Raw genomic sequence first — 15,548 nt, 5'->3', positions numbered from 1 at the left:
AAAAGGAGTAGATAAAATGTTTATTTTATTTTATTTTTAAATTGTTTTAAATGTTTAATAAGGATATTATTTGACTTTAAAATGTCTGCTAATATTTTGGCTTCTATATTATCTTGGGTTCATCAGAAAAACAAAATTAGCAAGGTACAAAAATCTAAATCTAGTATCTGTCTTCCCTATCTATGCTATTGGTTTGGGAATTGAGTTATGAAACTGTGCTTTGCTGTGAGTCTGATATTCGTGCACCAGTTGAGTACCTGGAGATACACATGTGAGTTGATGTAGTAAAGACACAATGAAAATTAGGTAGAGCCAAGTGGCAGATCTCAGGAAATTATTCATTGAAGTACTGAGGCAGGATTGATTTGCTTTAGAACAGGTAAATCTATGCCCTATCTTTTCAACCAACTGAATAAGGACAATCAATCTATATTATAAAGAGTGATCCATTTAGCATAATGTTTTAAACCATTCAAGGAGAGTTCTTGGGAGTACCTTAAGGAAATATGAGCTTTTCTTTTCATATTTATGTGTGTTTTTGTTTTGTTTTGTTTTGTTTGTGAGACAGTTTAAGCCCATGATGGTTGTAGACTCACTATATACTTAAAGATGATCATGAGTTCCAGATTCTCCATCTAACTCTACATACTTGAATGGCAGGAGTACCCGTGCACATGTGAGCATTTTATAATAATATATTTCAACTTTATTTATCTACTGTTTGGATATGTGTAAATGTGGGTTTATTGATTTCTCACCCCTCGTCTCTCTCTCTCTCCTTCCACTTTTCTCTCCCTTCTCCCTTTTTCTCTATGTCTCTGTCTCTCTAGTGAGATTGTGTGTGTGTGTGTGTGTGTGTGCGTGTGTGTGTGTGTGTTTAAGTTATATCTGTCGATGTCAGAGGGAAGTTAAAAGACTTTATTTCTTGAAGTGTGAGTTTCAGAGTTTGGACTCAGGTTGTTAGGTTTGTCAGGGTTCTCATATGTTGAGCCATCTTCAGGCCTTTTCCATGTGTGGTTGTACACTACATCATTTCCTATTGACTGTGGAGGTCAGACGTGGTTGTCAGAAACCAAAGAACTGGTTTTATGAATGGTGACAAGCCACAATGCTGGAAATAAAACCTGGGTGTTTTATAAGAACAACGAGTGCTCTTAAATGCTGAGACATCTCACCAACCCCAGCTTACAAGTTTTCTAAATGGGTTATTTAATGATATTTTGACTGGCAGTAGCTATACTATGATATAGATAATATTTTGATGCATTTGTTGGACACTTATGCAGTTTCACAGTTCAACCAATATTATGCATCAGATGAATTGTTTACTAAACAATTTTACCTAGTTTATAATCTATAGCACTTGGAAAGGACACACTAAAACTTCTTAATTTACTTAATAACATCAAAAGATAACTCACATCACTATTTGCATTTAAACTGTCTTTTACTATTCAGTCACATATTTCCAGTGTGTTTCTGGCCCCTAAATTTGGCAAATGGCCCAATAGAGCCTTTAATTATTATTGCATTTCAATTGATGTTATTATTGTTACTGACAGTTATTTTCAATTTAAAAATTTAATATTTTTGAGTGTTTTATTTTATTTAGTGCTTGGATATATTGATACCCTCATTGATGCAAAGAAAACTACTTTTTAATGATCTATGAAATATATGTATATATTTTTTCAAAACCTAGTATTTTATAATATAGAGATGAAAATAAATAAATATATTGATGATATAGCAATGGAATGGACAGGTCTCTAAATAATAACCCCATTAATTGATATAGATCTCAGACATCAACAGAGAAATACCTTAGTGAAATAGATTGTGGTTAACAGAGAAACCTATAGCTAGTTGAAGTTCAAAAATATGTGACTATAGAATTCTCAGCTAGGAGTAAGTGATCTATATCATCAACCAAAGATATACTCTTATTCAAAGCTGAAGGACTATAATGGAAGAATGGAAGTGATGAAAATATTGGTAAAAGGAAAGAGTTGGAGAAGAATGGAAAGAAACAGCATCTTCTGAACATGTATGAAAAACTGTAGGTGTGTCTTCTATCTATCTGTTGATTTCATTGGTTAATAAAGAAACTGCCTTGGCCCATTTGATAGGCCAGCCCTTAGGTTTGTGGAATAGACAGAACAGAATGCTGGGAAGTTAGTCAGATCTTTATGCCTTTCCTCTCTGGGACAGACATGATGGAGCAATCCGCCAGGTCAGACATGCTGAATCTTTCCCGGTAGATACCACTTGTGATGTTACACAGATTATTAGAAATGGGTTAATCAAGATGTGAGAATTAGACAATAAGAGGCTGGAACTAATGGGCCAGGCAGTGTTTAAAAGAATACAGTTTCTGTGTAACTATTTTGGGGCATAAGCTAGCCAGGTGGCTGGGAGCTGTGCAGCAGAAACACAGCTTGCCGCTCCTCACTACAAACTGTACTCATGAACGCATAGAAACTATGGTTCCTTGAAAAGTCCTGGCACGTTCAGATTAGTAAGCAATATAGTATAGGGTAGAAAGGTTTCATGAGCACCAAAAACTGTCTGTAACTCTATCTCTTATGGTTTCTGTAAGTTCCTTACTGAACTGTACTTATACCCCTACACACCATATACATACACACACATACAAATATTTAAAAATAAAATATAAATAAAATAACTTTTTAATCATAAATTGAATGAAACTATTTTCAATTGGCCAGAAAGAGCAGCTCAGAATTTCAAGTCAAACCAAATTCATGACTTTTGTGGTTACGTACATTGGATACATTCAGAGCTTTTATATATATATAAACCATATATATATATATGGTTTAGCTTCACCAAAGTTGTATGTTAATAATGTTTTTATGTCTTCTACGTGAAGACTTTTGACAAAATGATAATACTATACTGCAAAAGATTATAGAAGCTTATGACATAAGCCATGCAGCAATCTTGCTATAGTTTATCTTTGGTTAAAGTACAGTACCGAGAGAAATCTCTAGCTGTTTTATTAAAGGCCACTAACATAGCTTGCAGCTAATCTTTTGAAGCATAAAGGTTATGAAAAATTGTGGTTCCCAGGACGTTATGGATAAAAAGATCATTAGGCCTCTGTAAGTGAATTCTAGCAATCACAAACCTGCTGAAACTCATAAAACTAGTGTCTCTCAAACCATGCAATCAAAATATATATATTTGCATCTTCTACAGCACACATATCACTACACTACTTGGGACTCTTCAAACCAGATGGAATCACTGTTTTCAGTATGGCATGGTCTATTTTACCATTATAGTAATTCTATGTGATATGTGTTTCTACAGCCAGTTTAAAGAGAATCTATTATGCAAATAGCATAATACTAGTATAAAATACTTCATGTTACTGCTCAGGATCAGGTATCAGGCTAGTTCCTTTATGTTTTACTCCATTTTCTGGATCAAGGGTGTTTGCTGCAGGATTAGATAACCCTGTAAGAGTACATCTATAATTGTCTTTCTGGGTCTAGATTACCTTACTCAATATAATGTTTTATAGCTTCATCCATTTGCCTGAAAAATTCAAGATGTCATTATTATTCTCTGCTGTGTAGTACTACATTGTGCAAATGTACCACATTTTTCTTTTCCATTCTTGAGTCGAGGGGCATTTAGGTTGTTTCCAGCTTCTGGCTATGTCAAACAAAGCTGATATGAACATAGTTGAGCACATGTCCTTATGGTACAATTGATTATCTTTTGCATATATACCCCAAAGTGGTATTGTTGGGTCTTGAGGAAGGTTGTTTCCTAATTTTCTGAGAAATTACCATACTGCTATTCAAAGAGGCTAACCAGCTTGCACTCCCACCAGCAATGCAGAAGTGTTCCATATACCCTACAACCTCTCCAGCATAAGTTGTCATCAGTGTTTTTGATCATGGCCATTCTTGCAGGTCAGTCTCAGAGTTGTTTTGATTTGCATATCTCTGATGACTAAGGATATTGAGCATTTCCTTATCATTCATAAGTATCTTTTAGACATAAAGCAAAGAAAATTAGCCTACAAATCACAAACCAGAGAACCTATAACACTGAGGAACTTAAGAGAGATATACATGGATCCAATCTAATTGAGAAGTAGAAAAAGAAGATATCCTGAATAAATTGCTAGTATGGGACCATGGGAGAGGGTTGAAGGGGAGGGGAGAGGCAGGGAGGAAAGCAGAAAAAAAGTATAGCTCCATAAAAATCAATAAAAAAGAGTACATCTGTAGCATGGGGTCACCAGTATTATTTCCATCATGGCCCTTATATCTGAAACATATAATTGACAAAGCTCCATGTACCTAAACCATAATAGATTTGTCAGAATCATATGCCATGTTTCTGACTATAAAAATATGATTATGTCTTACATTTCTCTTTTCCATCAGTTATTTATATTCAAGAAAATATGAGACACTGTGGCTATGAATATCGCATGAATAACTGGATAGCATCTCTACTCTTCTTTATTTGTCCCAGGTCTTTTCCAGTTTAAATTCCTCATACTTTCAGACCGAATTTATGAATCATTAAAATTTCCAGATTTTTCTTCTCTTTTGAGAGACTTTCTATATGCCCATCTCTAAGAAAAATTTAACTGTTAAGTTCACCTAGGACAATTAATCATAGTTTATTTTTAGAGATTACTAGACAAGAAGATGAGTGTTCTATTCTCAAATCATATTCATTTTTCCTGGGCTATCTAACAAAACTTAGATACTTAGATACTTCCGACTATTCCTAGTGACTATCTCTCTGTCAACTCTGACCTCTTCTGTTACAGTGATTCCAATATCCACTACTATCTTCTTTGGTCAGACTCCTGTCTTGCTTCCTTCTAGTAACATCCATTACTCTCCCCAACTTTTTCCATTTCAGCCTTGCTGAGCTCTTTTAGACTTGGAAAGCAAGAAATGGTTACACAATAGAAATATAATTCTCTATGAAAGGTTTCCCACAGTTTTCCTCGTGGCTCCTGTTTCCTGCTATATCTGTTGTTGGCTGTTCAACTTCCAAGTAAGTCTCTTTTTTTCCAATTAAAAATGAAAGGTAACTTATCTTCATATTCATATCCTCCATGTTTAGTTCATGTTTTGATTTAATAGGAGTTCATCTAAAATAATAAATATTTATCAACTTAGTTTATTCATTGATATTATTCACAAATGTATACCCACTTAAAAAGCATACTCTCTCCTACGCAATATCTTATTTTTTACATTTTTAATTTTATGGTGTCAAGCAGAGACCCTGAACTGATTGACAAAGTATTACAGTTATGTTATTTGTAAATTACAATCTATAAATGGATATTTAACTAATGCAATATTTAATCAGTAAATTAATAAATATAGTGATTCAATATGCATCTATTTTATTTGTTAATAAGATATTCATGAAAATAAATTTTGGGAAGTTTTTTAAACAAAATCATGATAATTTGAATCTCATGCTCTATTAGCATAGCTTTAAAGCAATTAAAGCTTATAATTGAGAAAATTGAAGATCTGGAAATGAAGATAAAGGAACATCTCTTTCCAAAAATAAATGTCATAAAGTACTCAACAAGTGAAATATAATTTCTTACTATGTCCTTCACTTTATAGAACATTAGGAAAACTTGCATGTAATCAACAAGAAAGTACAAAAGAGTTTGTTAATACTTACATAGATTATTTCTTTAGAAGCCAGGTTTTAATGTAAAGAAAATGCCCCTTGATTTAATGTTAAAGAAAGATGGATAGTATTATGATTGTCTTAATACCAGCAGATCATCATTGAGACTAGATGGGTAACTATACATTTAAGCACTCCATCACCCCTCAGCTGTTTCAATTCACCACCTTACTGTTGATGGCTTCATTCTGGCACCTTTCTGCCATGGACCTGATTCTCAAAGAATTAGCAAATGAAGCCAGAATTTTTTTTTTTTTGGTTTTTATTTAAAACTGAATTTCAGGTAATAAATTATATTGATTATGTCATTTGAGTCATATACTAAAAAGTAATTTGCTTTTTTTCTGAAATTTAGATTCATTTGGCTGTCATTTTCTTTTACAAATAGTTAGACCTTCTTTAGTATACTGTTCTAATATGAGCAGTTTCATTAAAACACACATTTAAATAAGTATTCTCAATGATCTTTGTTAGTTCACCTTCTAGCACATTATAAAAATAAAGACAAAATAGGCTCATTCATGATGATGGCTCATGCCTATAATCTCAGCATAGGAGCCTGTGGCAGGCATATTATCCAGAATTTTAGGCCAGCCTGTTATATATATGAGACCCTTCCTAACAATCCTTCAACAAATAAGGGTATAAACAGTACCATAGAAACACTCTACATTGTTTCTGCATAAAAATAGAATCTTAAAGATATCATGACAGATAGTGGAAATAAGCATTGACTTCATTTTATAATTTTATAATTATCACACTTATATAAAGCTGAGAAATGCATTTGATTGGATACATAAAGTTTTTCTTTAGAGATTTTTCTCTCTCTCAGGTTCATTAATCTTTTTTTATTTTTTTATTTTTTTTTTACTTTTTGAGACAGGGTTTCTCTGTAGCTTTGGAGCCTGTCCTGGAACTAGCTCTTGTAGACCAGGCTGGTCTCGAACTCACAAAGATCCACCTGCCTCTGCCTCCCGAGTGCTGGGATTAAAGGCGTGCGCCACCACCGCCCAGCAGGTTCATTAATCTTATCTAACACTTGTGACTCTGTACATAGGTGACATAAGATAAAGATTTAATCAGTCCAGATTCTCTTTACAATTTCAGCTTTTCTCTTCAAAGGTGCAAACACTTGAATGTGTGCAATGAATGCACAGAGTCACATTTTGAACCTGAATAGGTATCCAGTATTATGCCATCTTTATTGAGTCAGAATGAATAATAAAAAACTCAACATTTCACCAAATAATGCTTAATAAGTGTAAAAGATAGAAATCAATTTTATCCCTAACAATTTTTATTGAATTTACATTTGAGGTGTAATATTCCAGTCATATTTTCTCATCTGCTGGTAACAACTACCTCATTATCTTTCCTGAAAATGAAGTTTTCCTCTACAGTAAGTTGTGGAACACAAAAGATATGAGAACCATTAACTTTTGGATACATGTTATCCTATTTCAAACAGTAATGATAATAGAACATCACTGACAATTCATATATATGCAGAAAAGTTTCTGTACATATGTGTCATGGCAGTATCAGCTCAGTGACCTGGAGAAGACCCCATCTTCTGAGCACTCAGAGATACTTGCTGTATATTAGATGAATAGTCCCCAGGGAAAACAGGAGGTATGTGCCAGGCTCTCAGTGTGGCAGAAATGATGACAACTTCAAAGCATTTGCCACCTCTTTGGGAACACTGTCTTACACATAACTCTCAGAATTCTCTGCATCGCTCAGCTTAACTTGAAAAACTTTATTTCTCACAACAAAAGAGCCAAGTTATTACACATTTTTGCAATTACTAGTGACCTCCATTTTTGTCCCCTTTTAGAGGCATCTTTTTATGGGCAATTTTGGAGCCATTGTGAGTGAGCAGCCCTCTCTGAGGAGGCACTTCACAGCTCAGGCCCAGATGTTGCTGCAGAAGCTCTCTCTACAGCAGGATGATTCACATACCTCTCAACAACATGAAGTGAGCACTCAGTTGAACTCAAAACTAAGAGTTTCAGCTGTTGTTTTGAGCCTAGCTTTTACAGCAGTTACTTGAGTTTTCAGTTGCAAAATTATTGAGACTCTTACCATGTCCAGATATCAAATCAATTTAAAATTGGTACAATCAACGAAACCAGTGACATCAATGTGAACATCTCATCTAGTTCCAACAATATTTGAGAGTTTAATTAAATTCTATTCCATTATTTACTATGAGCCCACTGATGTACTCATTTGAGGACATGACTCATCAAGTAAATTGCATTTTTTTGAATTGGTATTTTAATAATTTCTTTTGAGCTTAAAATCACATCATTTTGCCCTTCCCTTTCTTTCCCCAAACCCTCACATATGTCTCTCCTTAATCTTTTTCAACTGCATGGCCTCTTTTTCATTAACTATTTTTACCCATATATATACATCTATATGTGTAGATAAAGCATGTAGGTAATGATTTTACATGCATTCATATGTAAAAATTTACATGGACACATATCCATTTCCTCCATACATACACAACCTGCTCAGTATGTATAATGTTAGTTAGTGCATGTTTTTAGTATTAATCATTTGGTTTTGAATAATTAATTGGCATGTCATTCACTGAGGAAAACTATTTTTCTATTTCCATTCATTCCTGAGCTGCTTGTAGTTCTTTCTACGTGAACCACAGTTCAAGATGTAGTGAGAAAATGATGTCGGTGTTTTAATTATACTTTGTTCCTCTGTAAAATGTGCTTTCTTGACCACTGGGTTATCTCCCCTAACTCTATAGCCAGGATATGTCTCTTAGCATTATATTTTAGCTTAAGTTTATAGTCATGAGAAAGTCATTTGGTTATAACAGAAGTGTCTGAGTATCAAAATATCCCTTATGAATGAGACCTCTTCTACTACTGCTGTGGCAAATTAAATTTAGAAAGGATTTTTATTTCTTCATGAACAAATCAAACATTTATCAGAAGAAAAGGTTTTTAAAAAATGACATCTTGAAATTTTCAGGCAAATGGATGGATCTAGAAAACAACATACTGAGTGAGGTAACCCAACCCAAAAGATAAATATCATATTACTCACTCATAAGTGGCTTTTACTCATAAAGCAAAGAAAACCAGCCTACAATTCACAATTCCAGAGAACCTAGATAACAATGAGGAGCCTAAGGGAGATGTATATGGATCTAATGGACATGAGAAGTAGAAAGTCTCAAGATATTCTGAGTAAACTGGGAGAATGGAGACCATCGAGAGGATTGAAGGGGAGGAATGAGAAAGGGAGGAGAGCAGAGAAAAATGTATAGCTCAATAAAATCAATAAAAAATAGTTTACTAGTTTTACAAAAGTGAAGACAATAAAAAATAAAAAAGAAAAGCTTTTTTAAAAGTGTTTACGGAAGGCCCAAGATACTAAGAAAGAATATCCTGAATTTTTTGCGGTTTTAGAAAAAGAAATTTAAGATACATACAATTAAACAAACTGGATGATGCAATGCCTATAGAGATAGGAGAAAATTCAATCATATAACAATGCTATGTAAATTTCCAGGAACTTCCTAATTCATACCAAGTTATAGTTATGAACATGACCATTGATATAAGGTCTTTAAGATCAAAAAGCTAAAGAAGAGGCTAAGAGCCCCCTCATATCATATGGAAATGTTTTAAGCATTACCGAATAAAATTAAGTCATTACGAAAGTTTCCTATGTCTTGTCAATATGCATGTTATGTGTGAATAATAGATCCGGAAAGAATTCCTAGCATTATAAGGATTGAGAGAATACACATTTTACATAGAATACAACTTATGTGGTGTTTTAAAGATAATGAAACCCACTAATGGTATTATAACATAATGATGAATGACTCTTTGAGAATGAAATTGATTTCACAGATATAGAAACACATGGCCATGACTGGCAATCAGCAATTCCATTCATCCAGCAGTGCTTATCAATTCCTTTTGTTACAATACTGCCTGTGGAGAACATAGTTCAGTCAGAAAAGCTTTTGTCTGATAGCCAAGCTCTGTTCACACAGCCAATGGAGGCTGCATAGCTTTCCTGGCACTTTGTCTCTCCTTCTTGATAATGAAGATAATTACACAGAGCTGGCCATCTCTGTAGCATATTGAGTTCTTGTTCCTAAGTGATATAGATCCAAGGATTTAAGCTATGTCCAGAGGGCACAATATTATCATTGTCAATGTAATGATGTTTATAGTGTCATGTAAAGTATCTTCATGACCACTTTGAAAGATTTATATGGTATGTTTTCTTTTGAAACCCCTTGTCTGAAAATTGACATAAACAGTACAGTAGAGCCATTGGGCTGTTTGACATTTTAAGGACATCTGATGGAGGAGAGTTATCTGTCTATGTTACTTTCATTGGTTAATTAATAAAGAAAACTGCCTTGGCCCTTTAAGAGACAGAAAATTAGGTAGGTGGAGTAGACAGAACAGAATTCTGGGAAAGAGAGGGGAGACGCTTCAGGCAGTCGCCATATGCAGTCGCCATGTTTTTCCTCTCTGAAATGGACACAGGTTAAGTTCGCTCCTGGTAAGCCACACCTCGTGGTGCTACACAGATTACTAAATATGGGTTAAAGCAAGATATGTGAATCAAACAATAAGAAGCTACAGATAACGGGCCAGGGGCCAGGCAGTATTTAAATGAATACAGTTTCTGTGTAATTATTTCGGGTGTAAAGGTAGCCGGCGGCCGGGTTGCGGGACGCAGCCCGGCCACTTCCTTCTACAGTCACAAAGTGGTGACTAAATCCACTTAAAAACCTGAGAGGGCTTTAAATAAAGGAGAGAGAGAGTTTAACACAGCTTTTTGCTGTTTGCTAGGACGTGCTGTAGAGATTTCCTGTTTCGGCAAGAGCAGCAGAGAAAAAGCTGAGTCATTTTAAAACGCGGCTTCCTGGTGCTGTGCAGCCAGTGCAAACTCTACCTTTAAAGCATTTCAATGGCTTTTATGGGCCTGGATATTTGTGTTCCCGCTTGGGATAGGAAGGAGAGTGCACTGAGACCGGGCCAAAGGCTCCCTGCTCCCTGCCTGCACCTGAGCAGATGGAGGACTCAGGCTTAGGCGAGCGGGAGAGCATGGCGGATTTCTGCCACCATACAGAGAGATGTTTTCAGACTGCACAGTGCTCTGCATGTCAGATTTGATTGTAACTTGGATATAAAGAGTTTCTGTGCTGCACGCTCAGTCTCAGAGTTAAAGTGCTGAGTGCGGCTCCTACCTGGCAGCCCCAGAGCTAGCAGAAAATGGTACGTCTTCCATTTTGAAATTGGAGAGAGGTGGAGCCAACATCCAGAGCAGCCCGCAGCTCTGCAGCTCAGAGCTGCAACCAATTCAGAGTCATAAGTGGCTCCTCCATGTTGGACTGTGCGTGGCAATCTCACAGTACCTGTAATGGTAATTATTAGCTTAACCACTCATTTTCTCTAATGAAATATAACCCTCCAATTTCTAAATGTAAGATATATGGTCTTTCCTTGAGCAGCAAGCAAGGTTTTGAAACACCTGTTAGGATTGCATACAAACATATTAAATAAAACTTTTGGAGAAAGCACCCTGAGTTCCAGAGTCAATGATACTATATTCTGAACAGCATACATGAAAGAATAATATCTCTTTTATTATTTCAACTCCTAATGAGTATGGTAATGAAGGACAATGGAGAGGAGACTGATGAATGGAAAGTTGAGAAACAGAAACAGGAAACTGAAATCAAGTCTCAGTTGTGAAATGTGGAATAATAAAGCTATAGCAAACTTTCTGGAACAGTTGTTCTTGTGCAGTTATCAGAGACTTAAAAAGAGATTTATTCTCTTTAAAACTTAATAACGATATTTCAAGTGATGTAATTTGTCTGAATGAAATGTGCCCTTCCATACAGTGAATTTAACTCAGAATTCTGCTATGAGATTTCACAGGGGAAATTTGTGCACATAGTACACTCCCCTTTGCATCAAACTGATTTGTATGCAAATGTTTTTCAAATATTAGACATCATTATCTTTTACATTGTCTTAAATCACAATAATTTGATCTAAAGATTTATGAAATGGTAACTTTCTATTACTTAGGCTAGTATAATTACTAAATTTTTTGAAACTTTATTATTATATAAGGAAATGATGCATTTTAAGATATAGAAAAGTACATTTGAAGATGAAATGATTATTTTATACCTGTACATACACATTCAAAGTTTGGAAGGTATTTTGTAACTTTATAAACAAAAATTCTCAGAAAAAGTGAATTATTATATAACATGTCACTATTTTATTACTCAGAAAGTAAAATATTAAAATGTTTTCCATTTCATAAATTTTATGATGACTTATTACTGAAATCATATGCTAGAAACATTATATATTACATGCTGTTTAGAAGTCAAGTATATGTTTATATATGCTTATCTGGAATCATTTCCTGCTTCTGCCTATCCCTTTAATTTTCATTCAAACTGTGCTGAAAAATTTCCATAAACATTGAATGGGAAAGAATAGTGCTCAGAATCACTGTCCACAAATGTGTGAGTACCTTAAATGAAGATAAATAGCAAAGAACCATATATATATTTGCAATTAGAGAACAGCAAAAATATATAGTTGTATAGAATATATTCAAGACACAGTATCCTGTTGAAGAAAGTCTGAATTCTATCACATATTTCTCATTCCTATAAAAATATTTTATCATCACATAAATAAGTGGGGAAAATATAAATAAGTGGGGAAAATCTCTAGGATCAGGTGTCAAAGGATTCATCAAGATGCAGAATAGTGATGAAAGTATTGTATTGGCATCTCTGCTACTTCCCATCAGGAGCATATATGTTGCAGTGAAGCTAGATTATTCTATAACAACAAAAAGTGAAAAATGGCTGGGTGTCTATTGTTTATTCTGACTCCTTATCCATTAGTGGTTTCAAACAGCCCAGGCATCAGTAATTACTTTCCTAAATCTGACGTAGGTGGGTCTTCTATTTTGTGTTGATTTCATTAGTTAATTAATAAAGAAAACTGCTTGGCCTGATAGGTCAGAACATAGGTAGGTGGGGAAGACAGAACAGAATGCTGGAAGGAAGAAAGCAGTGAGGCAGATGTCATGTCTCTCCTCTCTGAGATGGACTCAGGTTAAGATCTTTCTTGGTAAGTCACCATCTCATGGTGCTACACAAATTAATAGAAATGGGTTAATCAAAATGTGAGAGTTAACCAGTAAGAGGCTAGAACTAATGGGCCAAGCAGTATTTAAATGAATACAGTTTCTGTGTAATTATTCTGGGGCTAAGGTAGCCATGTGGGAGCAGGGTGGGACAAAAAGCAGGCCTGCTCCCCTATCACTACATAAATCAAAATGAAATATTCTAATGCAATAAAGGGAGGTCTACGGTATTTTGTAACATAGAAAACCTAGATATGGCTACCCTGGGAGACATTTTATCTCTATGAACCAGAGAAAATATGGGCAAAAAAGCATATTGGAAGTCATGGCCATATCATCCAAAGGCAGTAGGGATTTCCCCACACATAAATTAGTTTCTATTGTATCAAAAGTAATTTGGTATGAAGGATTCTAAATCAAAATTGAAACCCCAGTTTAATGAGAAAATTCAAATTAAAAAAAAAAAGTGGCTGGAAAATAACCAAATGAATTATGCATAAAAATGTTGGTTTGAAATACAGCTAAAATCAAACATATGATACAATGGTTGTTTAAATTTCCTCTCTCATAAAATACTAGTTCAATCATGATTTTCACTAGTATAATTTCAGAAGTGGGTTGGAATATATGATGGAGGAGGGTCATCTGTCTATGTGTTAATTTCATTGGTTAATAAAGAAACTGCCTTGGCCCTTTGATAGGACAGAAAATTAGGTGGGTAGAGTAGACAGAACAGAATGCTGGGAAGAAGGCAGTGAGGCAGATGCCTCAGGCAGATGCCATGCCTCTCTTCTCCGAGACAGACGCAGGTTAAGACCTCTCTCCGGTAAGGCACCCCTCATGGTGCTACACAGATTATTAAATACAGGGTAAAGCAAGATGTGAGAATTAACCAAAAAGAGGCTAGATATAATGGGCCAGGCAGTATTAAAATGAATACAGTTTCTGTGAAACTATTTCGGGTGTAAAGCTAGCCAGGCGGCCAGGAGCTGGGCGGGAACACAGCCTGCTGCTCCTTCTACAAATATACATATCTGGAACACCTTCTGAAAGTACTGAATCAGACAAAAAAAGTCCAAAAAATCTGAGTTCCTTTAATAATGTCAGCCATTATCCTGGAACTAAAGCAAAGTAGCTCCTCTACTTTGGTAGATTAGCTATGGTTGGACAAGCATAGCATAACACCCCATTTTACTCCTGATGGACACACAACTCTGATACTTGGTATAAAAATATCCAATGTCTATACATCAGCACAAAAAGAGTACAGACATCACTGGCAGGAAACAGGCCTACAAAGATCTACTCTGGCTGAAGATATAACTCATAGCAAGTCATGTGATACAAATCCTCAGCTACTGATTAGACAGAAAATGGCTGAATCTCAAAAAAATATGCCAAGAAGAAAGAGCCAAATTGGAAGATGGATCTGTATCAGGGAATTTGGAATACAAGTGGCACTCAGTACCCTGGTATCAGAACAGAGACCAAGTTTTGCGATCTGAACTTGTAAGCAGTAGATTGAATATAGGCAGATAGAAGACTTCAAATTATCACTGAGAAAAAGGGAATTACAGTGGCAGCCACACTCTGAAACTTACCTGAAGTCAGCAGATAATCTGTGCAATACCACACATAAAGATTTCAGCCAGTAAGCCAAGGTTATCCAAGGAGGAAGGCTCTTGGAAACACCCTAAACCAAATTTTTCTCTCATCTTCTAACATTTCCTAGGCTCTCTTTTTGAACTCCAAATAGAATCCAGAGGAACTGGTAATCAGTATTTTCAAGTCCCATTCATACAAGCCTCAAATATAAAGGATAATGGGAAAATGGGGAAGGAAGAATCCAGGGATGATTTGGTTTATATACAGCAATTAGAATAGTTTCTCTTCTTCTCAAACTATTTCAAACCTGGAGTCCTGAGTTCATTTTATTAATTACCTTGTGTTTGTTTTTTAACTTTTTGGTTATATTTTATACCATCAACAGATACACATGCTGTGGACTTTCCAAGATCCTTAAAAGAAGTATATAGAAGAAAACTGTATCATAATCTTGCTATACTATATTTGGAAAGATGTTAGAGGCAATAATAGAGAAAAATAGTTCTTTGTTAACTACTTGGCAATGTATTTTCCTAATAGAGACAACTGTGTGGGTAGGTAGCTAACTAGAGGGATACATTAATGGATAGGTTATTGGATTAATAGACATAACTTGACTCTACATATATTTTAACAGCATTCACACAACAGTGATAACATACTCAATGTTTCTGTCATGCCACTTAGTCATGATAGCAAATTTAAGATAAACAGAAATTTACAGTGATTGATTCACATGTTTATTAACGAACAGCAATGTACTTTAATTGTATTAGCTCATAGGAGTACTTGTTGTGAGAAAAAATGTGAAATACATTTATAGGAAAATAAAGGAAAATTATGAATTATTTTGTCCAAGACTTTCATTTTTGCCAAAACCTATTTGGTTTCATTTAAGTAAATAAAGTTGCTAGAAGTTAAGTGTTATGAAATAAGAAATTGAAGTCATAACAGAAGAAACTATACATGGAGACTCATTCAGCAAGTTGGTCAGCAAAGGTCTCTTAGGAAAAGAGATGTTTAAATGCTTCTAATAAAAT

This window comes from Arvicola amphibius, chromosome 10 (genome assembly GCF_903992535.2).
Source record: "Arvicola amphibius chromosome 10, mArvAmp1.2, whole genome shotgun sequence".
NCBI lineage: Eukaryota > Metazoa > Chordata > Mammalia > Rodentia > Cricetidae > Arvicola > Arvicola amphibius.
This window is presented reverse-complemented; position numbering follows the sequence as displayed.